This window comes from Pipistrellus hanaki (assembly GCF_964339955.1).
Source record: "Pipistrellus hanaki genome assembly, chromosome: X".
Taxonomy (NCBI): domain Eukaryota; kingdom Metazoa; phylum Chordata; class Mammalia; order Chiroptera; family Vespertilionidae; genus Pipistrellus; species Pipistrellus hanaki.
This window is the reverse complement of record NC_140524.1, coordinates 78365791-78382730: the sequence shown is the minus strand read 5'-3', so window position 1 is coordinate 78382730 and position 16940 is coordinate 78365791. Positions and strand designations below refer to the sequence as shown.

At 36.5% G+C, this 16940-nt stretch overlaps 1 protein-coding gene across 1 annotated transcript in view; it reads left to right on the top strand.

Annotated features, from left to right (window-relative positions):
• The first annotated feature begins 5449 nt into the window (after positions 1-5449).
• HDX (highly divergent homeobox) overlaps positions 5450-16940 on the top strand; it is a 137577-nt gene continuing 126086 nt past the window's right edge. The window contains exon 1 of the mRNA XM_084869597.1: positions 5450-5542. The gene's annotated coding sequence lies outside the window, so the exon portion shown is untranslated. The remainder of the gene's footprint in view (positions 5543-16940) is intronic.

Below are 16940 nucleotides of genomic sequence, written 5' to 3'. Positions count from 1 at the left end.
ATAAAATAAATATTGCTATGAGAGATGTCTGAGATTGTACTGCCTATATTTTCTTCTGGAATTTTCATCATTTTGCCACCTACATTTAAGTGTTTTATCCATTTTGAATTTATTCTTGTGTATAGTGTAAATTTGTGATCTAGTTTCATTTCTTTTTCTTATACCTGTCCAATTTCCCAAAAGCATTTGTTGAAGAAACTATCTTTATTCCATTGTATGCTCTGGCCTCCTTTGTCAAACATTAATGGACCATAAAGTTGTGGGTTTCTCAGCTCTCTGTTCTTTTCCACTGATCTACAATATATGCCTGTTCTTTTGCCAGCACCAGGCTGTCTTGATTACAATGGCTTTGTAGTTTAGTTTGATATCAGGTTAAACTTTGCTATTGCACAATTGCTAAATTGAAGCTATACAGCAATATAGATGTTGGTCAGAAATACAACTTTACTCATATTCATATCTTCACATTACCTTCACCCAAGACTCCTGTGCTTACCTCACTCATCTCTAGCTGAATATTTTGCATTTGCTGTTTAAGTTTGTAACTGCTGTACTAAGCTGTGAATATTTTGCGAAAAAAAAAATCATGTCTTAATAAATTCAATGTGGCTGATGCATAATAGGAACAAGTAAATATTTTCAGAATGTAATTATCTCTATTATTACCCTTTATATTTATTGCTTAATACATTGGAATCATACAAAAATAATTATTTTATGCAAAGTTTTATTACATAGGAATTTACATTATCATACATCGGTATTCCCTGGAGAGTTTGCTAAAACAGTGGTTTCTACCAGTTTGGCTCAGTGGATAGAGCTTCAGCCTGTGGACTGAAAGGTCCCAGGTTCGATTCAGGTCAAGGGCATGTACCTTGGTTGTGGGCCCATCCCCAGTAGGAGGTGTGCAAGAGACAGCTGATCAATGACTCTCTGTCATTGATGTTTCTGACTCTCTGTCCCTCTCTCTTCCTCTCTGTAAAAAATCAATAAAATATATTAAAACAAACAAACAAAAAAAAAAACAGTGGTTTCTAGGTCTTACTCTCAGTTTCTGAATCTGTGGGTTGGGCCCTCAAATTTTCACTTCTAACAGGTTCCCATGTGTTGATCCTGGAAAAACACTCTCATTTTAAAGTAGAAACAAACAGAATATTAATGATATATCATACCAAAAAAACAAACAAATAAGTAAACAGTATACTCAGAAATGCTTTATTTTAGAAATCTGTTAGGTGAACCGGTTTCATTAATATATTTTCTCTAAAATGAGGTATCTTGATAAATAAAATAAAAAGAGGAAATTTGGTATTCTGCAGAGGTTATTTACAGAACTATTAGAGCAAAAGAGGATATATTAATGATTCTAAGAAAATTTTCACCAAAGTTTTGTGCCAGTGTATATTTTTCCTTTTGATTTTACTCTTACCTGACCATAGTAAGGAGAGTGAAGTTAATCCAAATGGCATCTCTTTAACCAAACTACTAAGAATAAGACTGTTATGGATAATTCAAACACTTATTTATTTTAAAATTATTGTCATTATGTTTTTAATCAAGAGGATTTAAATGGAAAACCCATAATTTTAATATCCTCAACAATTTTTCATGCACAACTTTGATTGGTAATGTCAGTAAGCTGCAAAATGCCTAAAAGTTGGACAGCAAAAAGTAAGAGATAATAACCCACAAACAAAGCATTGAGACTCTTATTAATGAAAATCAGCTCTTCCAGATAAATCAATGTAATTTTAAATAACTTTATTAGTTCTCTTTTTTGGTTTTCATTTTGAATCCTGCATAACTACACAATAAGTCATATCTGTTTGCACCTGTAGTCTTTCAAATATTTGAGGATAGTGATATTTTCTCCTGGTCTTCCCCGCTTTAAAATAAACATCAATTCCTTGAGCCTTGCATTAAATCATATATTCTAGATACCACTTCATTTATGTTTTATTTTTAAAATAAGGGACTATCAGATGAACATAGTAGATATGGTCTGATTAGCATAGAAGACAGTAGGGCTCTTAACTTTTTTTTTTTTTCAGATGTTAAATTTTCTTAATGTAGTTTTAGCCTCAATTGTATTGTTTAACAGCTATGGTATACCAACTCATATTAAATTTATATATATATATTTTAGTATAAAAATTCCCCACCTTAAATATTTATTTACTATCCTTTAATTCTACACCTGAATTTTGTAAACCTAATAATAAGACATATTGTTTAGGTCTGTTTTGTTTGTATATTGAGTCCTTTGAGATCTTTGAAATATTGTTTAATATCCATGCTTTCATTATTCCTCCCAACTTATTTTCACCTATAAATGCAATAAGCACAGATAAATTCTGAACAGGATAAGTATGGATACCTAACACATGGTACTAAAAGCATATATGATTTCTGAATACTTGTTACTCTAGCCTAACTACACAACTTATGCTTTCCTATATCCATTTATTGAATAAAGCTTCACTGAGTGCCTATTACATGACAAGTGCAGTTATAGGTACTGGGGTTATAACAGTAAATAAAAGAAATAAAGTTTTTACTACATGGGAAAAAAAACAAAATAAACAAGTATGCAAATTGTGTGATTTACCATAATGATATGAGAATAGTAAAGCACAGCAATAAAGTAAAAGAGATGGAGTGATTTGGGAATGTTATTTTAAATAAATTGATCCATGAAGACACATCTGAGGGGCTAAATATAACAGACAACTAAAACTGAAGAAATATGCTAGGTAAAGATATGGGAGTTTCCTGAGGAGGCATAGCTAGTGTCTGAAGAGGGAATAGGTTTTATAAGGAGTAGAGGCAAGTTTAGGGCCAATGTGGCACAGTGAAACAAAGCAAAAACAAGTGGTGAGAAGTAAGTTGTAACAAAGATTCAGGGTTTGATTGTTAATGTAATGGGAAATATTTGGAAGGCTTTAAACTGGAGGAGTGATATGATTCAAATTTATAAAGACTATTTTGTATGCTCTTAAGGTAAGTATTAAAGAAGGACAATAGTAGACAATAGAAAACCATATAAGATGCTTTTGTACTTGTTCAAGCTTGAGTTGATAGTGACTAATTAGTATAGTAGTGATGGAGGAAGTAAGTAGTGTTCAGATTTGGGACATATTTTGGAGGAGTCATCTATAGAACTTACTGATGACTTGATATGGAGTGTGAGGGGAAAAGAAGAATGAGCAACTACATGGATTTATTTATCTTTTTATATTGTGGTTTCATATATGTCTTTTCTTGTCAGTTGTTCTACACATTTTTCATGGATAAGAACCATGCCCTGTTTTTGCTCTCAAATCAACCAAATTCAAAATATGCAGTGGTTCATAATGAATGTGTTAATCCATCATAGGTATATCATCTCTGAATCTACACTTTCACCTTTATCATTCCTTCTTTAAAATGTCTAAATTTTAATCATTTATCGTCATTTCTGCTCTTCATATCCTGATATAAGCCCAAGTTTTCTAGAAGCTGGATTACCACAACTATCTGGACTATCTCACTCTAGTTGATCAGTTTCAATTAAAAATGATGACTGAATTATCGTTTTTATATTATTTATATAATTATCAATTATATTATTATTTGCAATAATCAGATAGGAGTTCAACTAGAGTTTGCATTCAGACATTCCATCAACAAGTGCTTACAGATTGTTCTAGTTTGTGTCTAGAAGTCTTCTAGATGGCAGGAATATAATAATAAGCAAAACAGACTCAAAAATCCTGTCTTCGTTGAGCTTATATTTGCAATGACTAAATATAGAGTATATTTAGGCAGTAAGTGTTATGAATACAAATAAAATAGAAGGAATTATAGACAGGTATAAGGAATGCTGAAAAGATCATAATTTGAAATAGGGTTATAGTGCAATCTCTTAAAAATTTTAAAAAGGTTACTTTTAAAGTAGTTACAGAATTTCTTTAAATTGTTACATTTAAACAAATTAAATGCTAATTTTAAAGAGATTGCATTTGAACAGAGACTTGAATCAAGTGAGAGAGTTGGTCATTCAAAGACAAAGGATACAACAGTGCAACGCCCTGATGCTGACATGAGCTTAATTTGTTTGAGAAATGAAGAGAAGGCTAGTGTGATTGGAAAGTGAGTGAATGGCAGGAGATGAGGCCAGAAAAGTGGCAAAGGCAGAGCATTCAGGACCTTTGAGTTATGATAAGAAGCTTGCACTTTATAGTATATATGAATGGAAGACGTTGGATATTCTGGAGGTAGACATGATCTAACTTATCCTTTTTAAAAAAAAAAATCACGCTAACTGCTTTAATCGACAATAGTAGAATATTGAGGAGCCCTGATTTTAGGACCATTGGTGGCTTTTAATAAAATCAAAGTACTTGCCTACTTTAAAAGCTTTTATTATCAGTCTGTCTTATTCTCCACTAGTCCTAATCAAATACCTTCTATTTGTCACATCATATATTTCTCTATATATATTTTTTTACTTTTACCTCTTTCTTCCCCTTTATGACAGTGATTTTTACCCTCTCCTATCCACCATTCAAGACCATTTCAAGCTTTAACTGCAGCATAGAATGCTGCCCCAACTATCATCACTGCACTGATGTCTCTAGTCATTAAATGATGTAGCTTGACTGAGCATATTATCATGCCCTTTATTTTATTGTTGTGAATATTTAATCTGTGCTAATCTTGTTTTCTGAATAATGGTGCAATTCTAAAATAGCAGAAGACCAATACATTCTACAGCTATCATTACATCCAACAAATTTTGGGACTGTATTAAGTGAGTGTTAAAGGATATAGCATATGGCTTGAGTTTTGTTTTGTTTTTTCTGTAATGGTGCAATGGTGATCAATCAAGTAACTTCTGAGAGAACAGAGATTGAGTTTAGATGAGCAGAATCCATAATTTTAATTTCTTGCTTCAGTAGTCAGAGTGAAAAGGTCAAATAAAACAGTGCACTATCACTTATTGACCAATTCAAAGGCTCGATGAACACTTCCTTGACTTTAGGAATACTGACTATATAACTGTCAATTCAACATTGACCACGACAGGCTATAATTTCTGTATGTGTTCATTTGATTTTGGCAGCTTTCAATAATTCTGCTGAAAGCTAATCTCAAGTTGTAAGACCAGGCAGCACCTGCTCAAATGGCTGGTTATAACTACTACAGGGATGCTGGGCATTCACAGCTATTCAGGAAAGGAGAGGTACAGAGAGGCTTAGCCTTGCACTCAGCTCAGAGGTGCAGGGAAGAAGCAGCTCCATTGCAAGCAGCCATCTCCACTCCCCCTCCCTACTCCTGGGTCTGGGCTGGGGCCAGGGACTGTCCGGAGCTGATCTCAGGCTCCCATTGGCCGCTGTCTTTTGTGACGTCACGATCATGATGAGAATTGATGATCGGACACGCTGATTTCATTGTGTGAAAAGGCAGTGGAGACCCAGGAAAAATCTCGCTGAATCCGCCGGCCCCAACAGTGGCCTGATCTGGGATCATTGATCCCTCTCGTGATTGCATCACGCCCGAGGTAAGCACCCAGATTGGGTGGGTTGTGAAGGGCGAAGGAGGGCAAGCAAAGCACCTAGCTTATGCTCTGCCCAGTGGGGAGGCGGGGAGGGGGGGGGAGAGACTTTAGATTCAGAGGCCTAATGAGGCTAACAACAAACTGGTGGGGGTTTGGGGGAGCTAACTGCCTCTATTCCTGAGCTAAGGCTGAAGGCAGCTTGAGGTTCCAAATGAGCTGAGAATAGCGATACAGTGGGCACTGCCAGAAAGCAAAGGACCTTGCTTAGAGATAAGGCGACTTTGGGGAGGAGCTTCTGGCCCTGGGATAGGAAGAAGTGGCGCCTCTGCCTCAGAAGAAAGGAGTGGTGGTGGTGGTAGTGGTGGGGTGAATTCTATCACTTCTAGATTTCACTGGACAGTAGATTTCTTATAACCCTACTCAAACGCACTGTGGGTGCTGCGCCTGCGCACTAACAACTTGGAGGGGGCAGTTCTAGGCGAGGAGAATAGGCTTGGAGTGTGCGCAAGCGCTTTTAACATTTCACTGGAAGGGGTGGGGTTTGGCTCTGTCTGGGAAGAATAAGAGGAGGGTTAGGGGTTGGCCCTGTGATGTTACAAGTGCCAGTTGATGAAGAGGAATTTGCCAGTTACTTTTGAAACTGGCCTACTGAGTATACCCAGACCCAAAATGGGCCTGATTAATTTAATAAGGCAAATTCTTGATCTACAAATATCAGGTTTGGAATAATGCAAAGAATTCAGAGAAGCATTTGTGGAATAGAAACTACTGAGATGAGAAACAAATTGGAAGAAAAGAAACACTAGTTATTCAAGTGAATCAAACTTTTATTCTTCAAGGAATTCTGATTTGGAGTGCCACTCTGTGATTGTAAAACAAACTCTTTGGGGATAATCAGAATGGGGTCTATTTTGGAGACTCAGAATAAGACATTTTTCTTTCTTGTCTTTTTTCTTTCTTTCTTTCTTTCTTTCTTTCTTTCTTTCTTTCTTTCTTTCTTTTCTTTTCTTTTCTTTTTTTTAAACTATCTCTTATAAAGCCTTGGACTCTGTTTCAGGTTTGGTGCTAAGTCCTTCTTTCTTCTTCCCCTGTGTCTCTGCTAGAACCACCAATGGCAAATACTATTTTGAGAGACCACGTCCAACTCCCCTTCATTGGGAGAGGCTACATTACTCAGAAACTGTGAGAAACAACCTGCCTGCCTCTCCTTGGTGGATACATTGCACAGTAGTATTAATTTTGCTCTACTCTTTGATCATGAAGTGTTGAGTATTTCACAGCAAAATTTGGATTTTCCTCTATTTCTCATAGTTAAGAGATAGTTAACTGATAGTTATCAAGTCCTGGTGATATAACTGATAGTTATCAAGTCCTGGTGAATTTTCCTTTGAAAGACTTCTGCTACCATTTTTTTCTTATCACCACCCATAAAGTCACATCAGAAGCTTTCTAGTCAGCCTTCCTTTTTGCCCCAAATCCTTAATTCATTCTGCCAGACTAATGGTCCATGAACACTTCTTTCATCAAGTCATTTTTCTTCACCAAAATAATATTGGTTCTCTATAATCTATTTTTCCAAGCCCAATTCCACTTGGATTGAAAATGGCTTTATAATCTGGTTTCATTGTACCAGAGTTACCTTATTTTACTTTGTTCTTCATTGCATGACTGTCCTTAATGTCCCTAAACAGTCTACCTCCAGAATTTTGCTCCTTACACCACTACTATTTTCTTCACCTTATTCACATTTACCCACTTTGGAAGCTTATCTCAAGTTATACTTCTCCAAAAGTACCTTCCAAGTCAAACCCAACCCTTATTAAGCTCAACTTTTCTAGAATTTTTACATCATTTCTTACATTTGCCATTTTCTCAATTTGATCTATTTTCTTCTAATGTACTTGTATGTATGTATATGTGTGTATGTTAGACTAGACTTCTCAACTTCATTTTAAAGGCTTTATTAAGGGTTGAGTCCATGCTATCTACTTCTTTATCTTCTGCCCACAGCAACTGGGTCTGGATGAGTATTTGAAATATCTGCAGCCATATATAGTCTTTGTTCCTCATTGCTTAGGAATTGAGAAACAAAGCTATATATATATATATATATATATATATATATATATATATATATATATTCCCAAAAACGTATACACACTTTAACAGCTGATAGCTTTATATAGTGGGTGGCCTCCAGAAATATCTTCTGTCCACAACAAAGCCAAAGGATCATTATCCCAGAAGTGGTTCTCTCTATAATTTTTTTTCAGTTATAAAAATACTAAGACTTTTTATCTTTTCTAGATCACTTTTAAATGACAATGCATTATGTATCTTATCTTAGAACCTAGTAATTATTCACTCTTTTTATTGCAATGTATTTTAAACTGCAGCTTTATACTATTTCTTATAGTTCTCATTTGTATACTCATTGCAATGATTGCTATAATTACTATTATATAGCATATCAGTTGTCAATTTTTCTATCCCTTGGCCTTCAAACTGCATTATTTGTTCCATAGAGTTGTTTTATTTGAAAGAATGCATGACCATTATTTAAAATAGAGATTTTAAAATATGTTTTACTTTGAATGCTGCTTCACTTGGAAGCACCATACCAATATTACATCAAGGTTTGTGGTCTAGGAACATGGATGAAAAGAAGTCCAGAAGGGTATTGGAACATGTAAATTCAAAAATCATTGTTATAGATTATTGTAAGTGAACTATGAATGTTATTTATTATAAGTGAGAAATTGTTTTCCTCTCTTTTTCTTTTTTTAAAATTAAATTATTATCTGTGTACATATTTTAACATTGCCCCCCATACATACCCTCCCTCCCCAGAGTTTTGCGTTCATTGGTTGTACTTATATGCATGTATACAAGTCTTTCGGTTGATCTTTTATCTCCCCCAGATCTCCCTACCCTCCCCGCTTTAATTTGACAGTTTGCTTGTTGCTTTACTGTCTTTATATCTGTCTTTTGGTTCATTAATTTATAATGTTCTTTAATATCCATAAATGAGTGAGATCATGTGGTATTTCTCTTTCATTGACTGGCTTATTTCACTCAGCATGATGTTCTCTAATTCTATCCAGGTTGCTGCAAATGATGAGAATTCCTTCTTTTTATGGCAGCATAGTATTCCATTGTGTAGATGTACCATGTTTTTTGGATCCAATCATCTGCTGACGGGCACCTAGGCAGTTTCCAGATTCTAGCTATTGTAGATTGTGCTGCTATGAACATAAGGGTGCATATATCCTTTCTGATTGGTGTTTCTAGTTTCTTGGGATATATTCCTAGGAGTGGGATTACTGGGTCAAATGGGAGTTCCATTTTCAGTTTTTTGAGGAAACTCCATACTGTTCTCCACAGTGGTTGCACCAGTCTGCATTCCCACCAGCAGTGCACGAGGGTTCCTTTTTCTCCACAACCTCGCCAACACTTGTTGTTTGTTGATTTGTTGATGTTGGCTATTCTGACAGGTGTGAGATGGTACCGCATTGTTGTTTTGATTTGCATTTCTCGGATAATTCTCTCTGTTTTTTTTCTCTTATTACCTACATTATATGAACCCTTCCAAAGCATTTTAGCTTGTAGCCAGCTTGCATAGTAATTAATAAGAATTACCTAGACATTTACATGTAGACCAATAGATAACACTGTTCAAATGTAGGACACTCTAGATAGACTATAATGCTTAGAAATGTGTTTCTTACTTTAGAGAGCTTAAAATAAAATATGAAAAAAATATAAGATTTTTCACAGAGAGGAAGGGAGAGGGATAGAGAGCTAGAAACATCGATGAGAGAGATACATTGACCAGCTGCCTCCTGCACACCCCCCACCAGAGATGTGCCCGCAACCAATGTATATGCCTTTGACCGGAAATGAACCTGAGACCTTTCAATCCGCAGACCGACACTCTATCCACTGAGCCAAACCGGTTTCGTCTACAATTCCTTTCTGGATGAGAGAATAACATTGGAATTTCTCATTTAAGTTGTAAATTTGAGCTGATAGAGATTTTCTAATGATAAACCAATTTCCCCATTTTACATAAAATACTGAAACCCAGAGCAATGAATTACCTTGCTAGCATTAATGAGTGCCAGGAATTGTGCTGACAACTTTATATATGTTATCACATTTAAACTTCACAACATTCATAGGAGATCATTTCTGGTATGTTTTTCCATTTTACAAAAGAGGGGGGGAAAGGCTCAAAGTAGTTGACTTTCCTGGAACCACATAGTTACAAAATGTCACAGGATGCAAACATAGGTAGGTCAATTTGACTTTTCATCACCAAGCTGTACTTGACCAAGTTACTATGCAATGATTTTTTTTGGCAGAGCTTTGATGAGGATCTAAATCCCTGGAGACTCAGCCTAATGAGTGTGTGTGTGTGTGTGTGTGTGTGTGTGTGTGTATGTGTTTTATACCATAACGTTTTCCAGGAAACCAATACTATTTCTAAAAAATCAGTCATTTCTGACCTTTACCAAATAGTGTATACCTACATTTCTTTTTAGGTATTTTATTAAAATACTCCCTGCTAGTCTTGGTTGAAAGAAATGGCACAAAATTGTATATAAAATATGTTGTTAAAAATTCATGCACTGGGCCCCTAGTCCTATATAATAAAGAGGTAATACACAAATTGACCCTCACAAGATGGTTGCCTACGACCAGGGGGACAACCAAACGACTGAACAGTAGGCTGCCTGGGCGACCAGGCCAGCAGGGGTTTAGTGAGAGATGACCAAACGACTGAAGAGCAGGCTGCATGGGGTGACCAAATGACCAAACAGCAGGCTGTGTGGGGCAAAGAGGCTGTCAGGGGGGACAGTTGGGGACAACCAGACTGACAGGGGGTCAGTTAGGGGCAATCAGGCAGACAGGCAGGTGAGCAGTTAGGAGCCAGCAGTCCTAGATTGTGAGAGGGATGTCTGACTGCTGGTTTAGACTTGCTCCATAGAATTGGGCCTAAACCAGCAGTTGGGCATTCCCTGAGGGGTCCCATATTGGAGAGGGTGCAGGCTGGGCTGAGGGACACCTCCCCCCCATATGAATTTCATGCACCAGGCCTTTAGTGAAATATAAATGACAGATTAAAGTGACAGTTTCTGAGAACAGATTTACTATAGCAATCCTTTTTTTTATTTTATTATTGACAGTATTACAGATATTTTCCTCCCTGCCCTTGCTCCCCTCCACTCAACCCCTACCCTACCTCAGGCCTTCATCATACTATCATCTGTGTCCATGGGTGATGCATATATGCATAAATGTTCTTTGGTTAATCTCTTTCCTTCACTCCCAGCTCTACCTCTCTGAGATATGTTAGTCTGTTCCATGCATCCATGTCTCTGGACCTATTTTGTTCATTTGATTCCACATGTAAGTGAGATCATGTGATACTTGTTTTCCCCTAACTCGCTTATTTCACTTAGCATAATACTATCTAGTCCACATGTGTCAAACACAAGGCCCTCGGGCCAAATCCAGCCCGCCAGGCCTTGCAATGTGGCCCGCACCGCGCTGTCATCACTGCACTCCGCTGTCAGTTTATGACATTGTCAGTTTATGACTGTTCAGTAAACCATTCGGCCCGCGATTTAGGCTGGATTTTAGATTTTGGCCCCTTCTCTGATTGAGTTCGACACCCCTAACATCCATTCTGTTGCAAATGGTAAGAATTCCTTCCCTTTTATAGCTATATATTATTCCGTTGAGTAAATGTACCATGGCATTTTTATCCACTAAATCTTTTGATGGGAACTTGGGCTGATTCCAGATTTTAGCTATTGTAAATAACATCGCTATGAATATAGAGGTGCACATATTCTTTCAGATTGGTGTTTTGGGATTCTTAGGTAATATTCCCAGAAGTGGGATTGCTGCGTCAAATGGCAGTTCTTTTACACCTTTTAAAATTTCATTAAGTTCAATTTCCAGAACTACCCTGACTTCTCCTTCTGTAGGTTATTTTTGAAAGGACAAGGTTCAAGCAATTTGTTTATTTTTGATGTACAGTTATTCTGATGTTTTACTTGCTCTTAGCATATGACTTATAGTTATTTGTCTTTCTGTATTTGTTTATTTGATTTCCAAGTAAAAGCTTTCTTTTTAGCTTGAGAACAATCTGATCTCTTATGTTTTCATGTTTCACCTAATTCACAAATAAGGGTGGTGCTCTGAAAAATAAAAGTATAACACAGAAACTTTTTTCCCCATTAAGTTCATAGTGTTGTTGCTTCATAAGTTTGGCTGGGAGCTTCTCATGTGTAATCTGAAACCTCACTAGTCCCCATCCCCACACTAAGTAAGTCAGGGAGAGACCAAAAAAGAGGCAGACATTTTCAGATTGGAAGTGGGTAGGTTTAACAAACAAGAAACTTTACTTAGCAGAATTATCTTGGGTGGCTGTAAGATTACTAGATTTGATGACTGATATTTCTGCACCTGCTCGTCAGAATCTTAGAAGTTTATATAGAAGCCTTAACAGAGTTCAATCATGTACCCAGTCCAGATAGACTCAATATCACATTGATGTGCCAAAAATGTGTCCTGGGAGCAGCTTCCGTGAACTCGAAGACAAGCAAAATGTACATTCAAGAATAAAGAAAGGGGTGAGGATTCTTTAATTGCCAAGTCCAGGTCAAGAGTGAAGTGACAGTTATGTGTTCTGATGACCTCCCTTAAAATCTGATCCCTTTTGGAATGTGTCCTTAGTGGTCATCATGGAGCTTTGTAGGTGGCTCATTTGGTAGATATCTGGCTGCATGAAAGGCAGATTCCTTACCAACAATACAGGCACATGCAAGAGAAAACACGTTTTTCCATGAAGAGCCCTATTATTTGAACCATCGATTTGCTAAATTCCTTAGAGTGAGATTTAGATCACTCAGGGTGTTCACTTGTGTTTTTATGTGATTTAATAAAGATGACACATTAACATATTTATGAAGTATGAACACAAAACTTGCAATAATGTCCAAGACCATTTTATTTATAGGACTTTTTTTAATTATTAAAAACTTGCCATGTGTGTCAGTGATTTATGAGCCTGGACATAGAAAATAGTAAGATTACTTCAAACTCTTGAAGGAGGACCCAAATATCCTGACCCTACAGGGTTTCTTCATGGTCATTCGTCCCTGGGTTTCCCATTGTCCAAGCTATAGGGTTAATCTCTTTAGAACAGTTTATTGTCAGTGCAAAGGGTTAAAGACCAGGGCTCATGAGTGATCACTAACCAAACAGTTCTGATTTCAGCACATCGGCTGCTATGGTTCATTCTGTTCTGAGACTTGCCACCTGGAGAAATGCTGTGCACACTGATAGTTCCTATTGCTCTATGGGGGCATATTGGTTTTTGTCCCCTTTCTTTTGTCGTGCCACAGCATCCATACATTTTGGAATCTCAGACACATCTAACTTAAAGCATAGCATTGTTTGGAACATGCTTAGAACTTCAATCTGCTTCACAAGTATTTTTCCCTTCTCAAAGGTGGCTTGTAACTCTGATCCCCAGTCCATATGTCCCTCACCCCTTTTTAACCTAGTATCATAAAGGACAGAGAAACTGTACCAGGTTGGGAGTAAGAGTCTTCCACAACTGCAAAATCACTACAAAGACTTACATCTCTTGCACAGTCTTAGGGGTTGGGTAAGTTTGCAGTTTATCCAACACAGCTTCTGGGACAAACCACATCTTACCTGACTAATGGAGTCCCAAAACATTAAGGTGGTGTTTGGGCCTTGAATTTTCTGTGTATTCATCACCCATATTTTACCTCACAGATGTTCCAGCAAAACTGTTAGTGTCTGGAAGCAGAAGCGTCTTCACGTGTTAACATTATATCATCAATGTAATGATACAATTTTACTATACAGTTCAGAAAAAAAATGAACAAGTTTCAGAGACTCTTCAGGGACTGAAGAAAAGAAAGGCTCTTTAAAAATAGGAACTGCAGGCAACACAAACTGATATATAAAAGAGCTACATCCCATGACATATTTTTAGGCTGTGCAGTTAGCCTTAGGAAACACTTGAAAGATTCATTATTGTCCTTTCCAGATGAAAGCAAATTGATCTGTTATAAGAAACCTGTACTTGTCAGAGTCTTCCCATCAATCTCCTGGAAACTGAAGCACATATATAGGAACACTTTTGCAAAAGCTTCAGGTAAACCAATTAGTGTCTACAAATGACAAATCTTAAAAATGGTATTGGTTAAATATCTGATGAGAGTTCATATACACAAACAAAAATGATGCAATTGACAAGTAAACCTAGTTATTTTTAAATATATATGTAAAAATTATGACTGATAACTTTATGCCAGGACATAGCTGTTTTTAAAAAATTTCATATAAATATAGCCAATAGGAAATTTAACATTACTTTATATATGAGACTAGAAGCCCGATGCATGACATTCGTGCAAGAGTAGGCCTTCCTTCTCCTGGCTGCTTGCACCGGCTTCCCTCTGGCACCGGGGACCCAGGCTTCCTTCCAGTCACCAGCTTGGTCCAGAAGGTCGTTCAGAAGGACTTCTGGTCTAATTAGCATATTACACTTTTATTATTATAGATTGCTTTCCATAAAATTTAACATATTCACTTTAATCAATAATAAATAAATGAATAAGAAAAAATAACATATTCAAAGTTACATAGTTGTAAACAAAACTTAGCTCTTTTAATAGAGAATACTCAGTTTTCTTAAGTAGTCAAAGACCTAATGAAAACAAAACATGTACTTTGTTTTTAGGCAGCTTTCATTTAAGTTAAAGAAAAACCTTGGTTTATAATTTTTTATTAAGGGGAGACCAATAATCTAAGAAATCCTTGTCTTTTTTTTTTAAAATATATTTTATTGATTTTACACAGAGAGGAATTGAGAGGGACAGAGAGTTAGAAACGTCTGCCTCTTGCACACCCCCCACTGGGGATGTGCCCGCAACCAAGGTACATGCCCTTGACCGGAATCGAACCCGGGACCTTTCAGTCCACAGGCCAACGCTCTATCCACTGAGCCAAACCGGTCCCGGCAAATCCTTGTCTTTTTAAAAGAGAGAAAACCAAATCCTTATTTTCTACTACTGTTATTTGATATTAAAAGTCTCCCTTTTTTCTTTTTAAATTAAATCAATTTCAATCTTAGCTTGACCACATATAAAATTACTTTTTAAGAGTCCTTTTCTATAAGTCTTTTGCAACTTGTTATATCTAATTAGGATTTGTTCTATTTTTCTCCTTTCTTATTCTGGAACAAATTTTAGAACAAAATTACTTTCTCTTTTCTCCTTCACTTGAAATGCATCTCCATTCCTCATACCTTCTACCAGAAACACATATCCTACTTTTTATATACAGTCATTTTCTTTTATCCTTATTATTTCTAATAGTTTTGTAAAAACAAAAGTAAACAAAACACAAAACTTCAGCTCTTTTATATGTAAGTGTTGGCTACTGCAATTTGTATTTTTTTTAAAGCCTTTTATTATTCAGTCTCTGTGGACATTTTGGTTATCTGCTGGGATGTTTACATTGTAAAAACATGATAAGACTTTCAACTTCAAAGAATAGAAAAATAATGTAAGGTTTGTATTAGGCATTTTGGGGATAATTGTTATTTTAAAATTTTATTTGTATTAGGAATCTGATGTCATGGGGAAGTTCATCTCTTTACTCATCAATCATGACAACATCCTCCTCTTCATTTAATCACTTTTCCAGAGTTTCCACTTCTTAGATTCCATCTCTTAGTTCTAATCAGGCTTTCTCAAAAACTTTCTGCATTTTAATCTACAGCATTTTTTGTCCTCCTACTTTTGCAAAACATCACTCTAAGTTCTCAAACTTACTATCTAACTCTCCCACTTTAGCTGCCAGTCCTGAAGCTAGCAGAGTAGTGAATAACCACATGTCCTCTAATCTCAGATCTTCTTTCAACTTTCTAACTTGAATTTTAGCCTTTATTTGGGCATCAGTGACCTGCTAAAATGTCTACAGTGACATGCTAAAATGTCTACAGTAGAGGCTAACCCACTGTGACAATCATTTGTTTTCCTTCTTTGTCACATTGGTTTTCCTCAAACAAGTGCCTTCAAGCAACTGGTGTTTTTGTGGTGTCCCAACAGTGGCATAGCAGTCCATAAGCACCTGTTATGTAGGCCATCCCTCCCCTCATAGATGTCAATGGCCAATGTGGGATTTGTCCCAGAGGTGCCTCTTTCTCAAAGCCCATTTCTTCTTTCTCCTGGTTGAGTCACCAATTGTTGCTTCAAAGACCATGTCTGTAGTTCCTCAGGTATAATAAGAAACTGGCTTCTGTGTGTAGATGGCAGGAAAAGACAAAAGAAAGGCAGATCACTCCAGATTTGGAGATGGCAGTCTTCATAAGCAAGGGGATTTACTTTCTAGGCTTACCTTGGGTGGCCTTAACTGGATTCAGTCATCTACATACTCTAAATAGTCTCAATGAAATAATTCTATCTCAAAGCAGTATCCTTGGAGCAGTTTCTAATATAGAGGAAGGTAAGCCAAATGCACATTCCAATGACAGAAGAGGATGAGGAGCTTCAATTGTCAGGTTCTAGCTCCTGGGTTAGGTGTGGCCATATCTTCTGATGACGTCCCTAATAGGGTCAGTTCATTATTCTATACTGAATTAAACTTTGGATAAATAAAACACTGTTAAATAACTTAGTTTTTAATAGAAGAATTTTACTACTTTAATATGCTATACTGTTATTTTTAATATTAAGCTTACATTAAAAATTGTGAGGAGGCATCTGCATACATGGGGACAATAACTATTGGTGTTATGCATAATTTTGCATTCTCCAAATTTTTTTTATATGTTTTATTATTTAAAGTATTACATGTAGTAGTACATGTATCTCCTTCCGCCCCCCCCCTTGATTTTCACACAGCCTCCCTGACCCCCTGTCGCATGCCCTCATCCCACCCTTGTGTCTTGTGTCCATTTGTTGTGCTTATATGCATGCATAGATGTCCTTTGGTTGATCTCTTCCCCCCCCCCCTCACCAACACTTCCCTGCCTTCCCACTGTAATTTGACCGTCTGTTAGGTTCTTTACTGCCTCTGTATCTATCTTTTTGTTTACAAGGTTATTATGTTCTTTATTTTCCATAAATGAGTGAGATCATATGGTATTTTTTCTTTCATTGCCTGGCTTATTTCACTTAACATAATGTTCTCCAGGTCCATCCATGCTGCTGCAAATGGTAATAATTCCTTTTTTTTTTTTTTTTTTTTTTTTTACTGCGGCATAGTATTCCATTGTTAGATGTAGCATAGTTTTCTAATCCACTCATCTGCTGATAGGCATTTGAGCTGTTTCCAAATCTTAGCT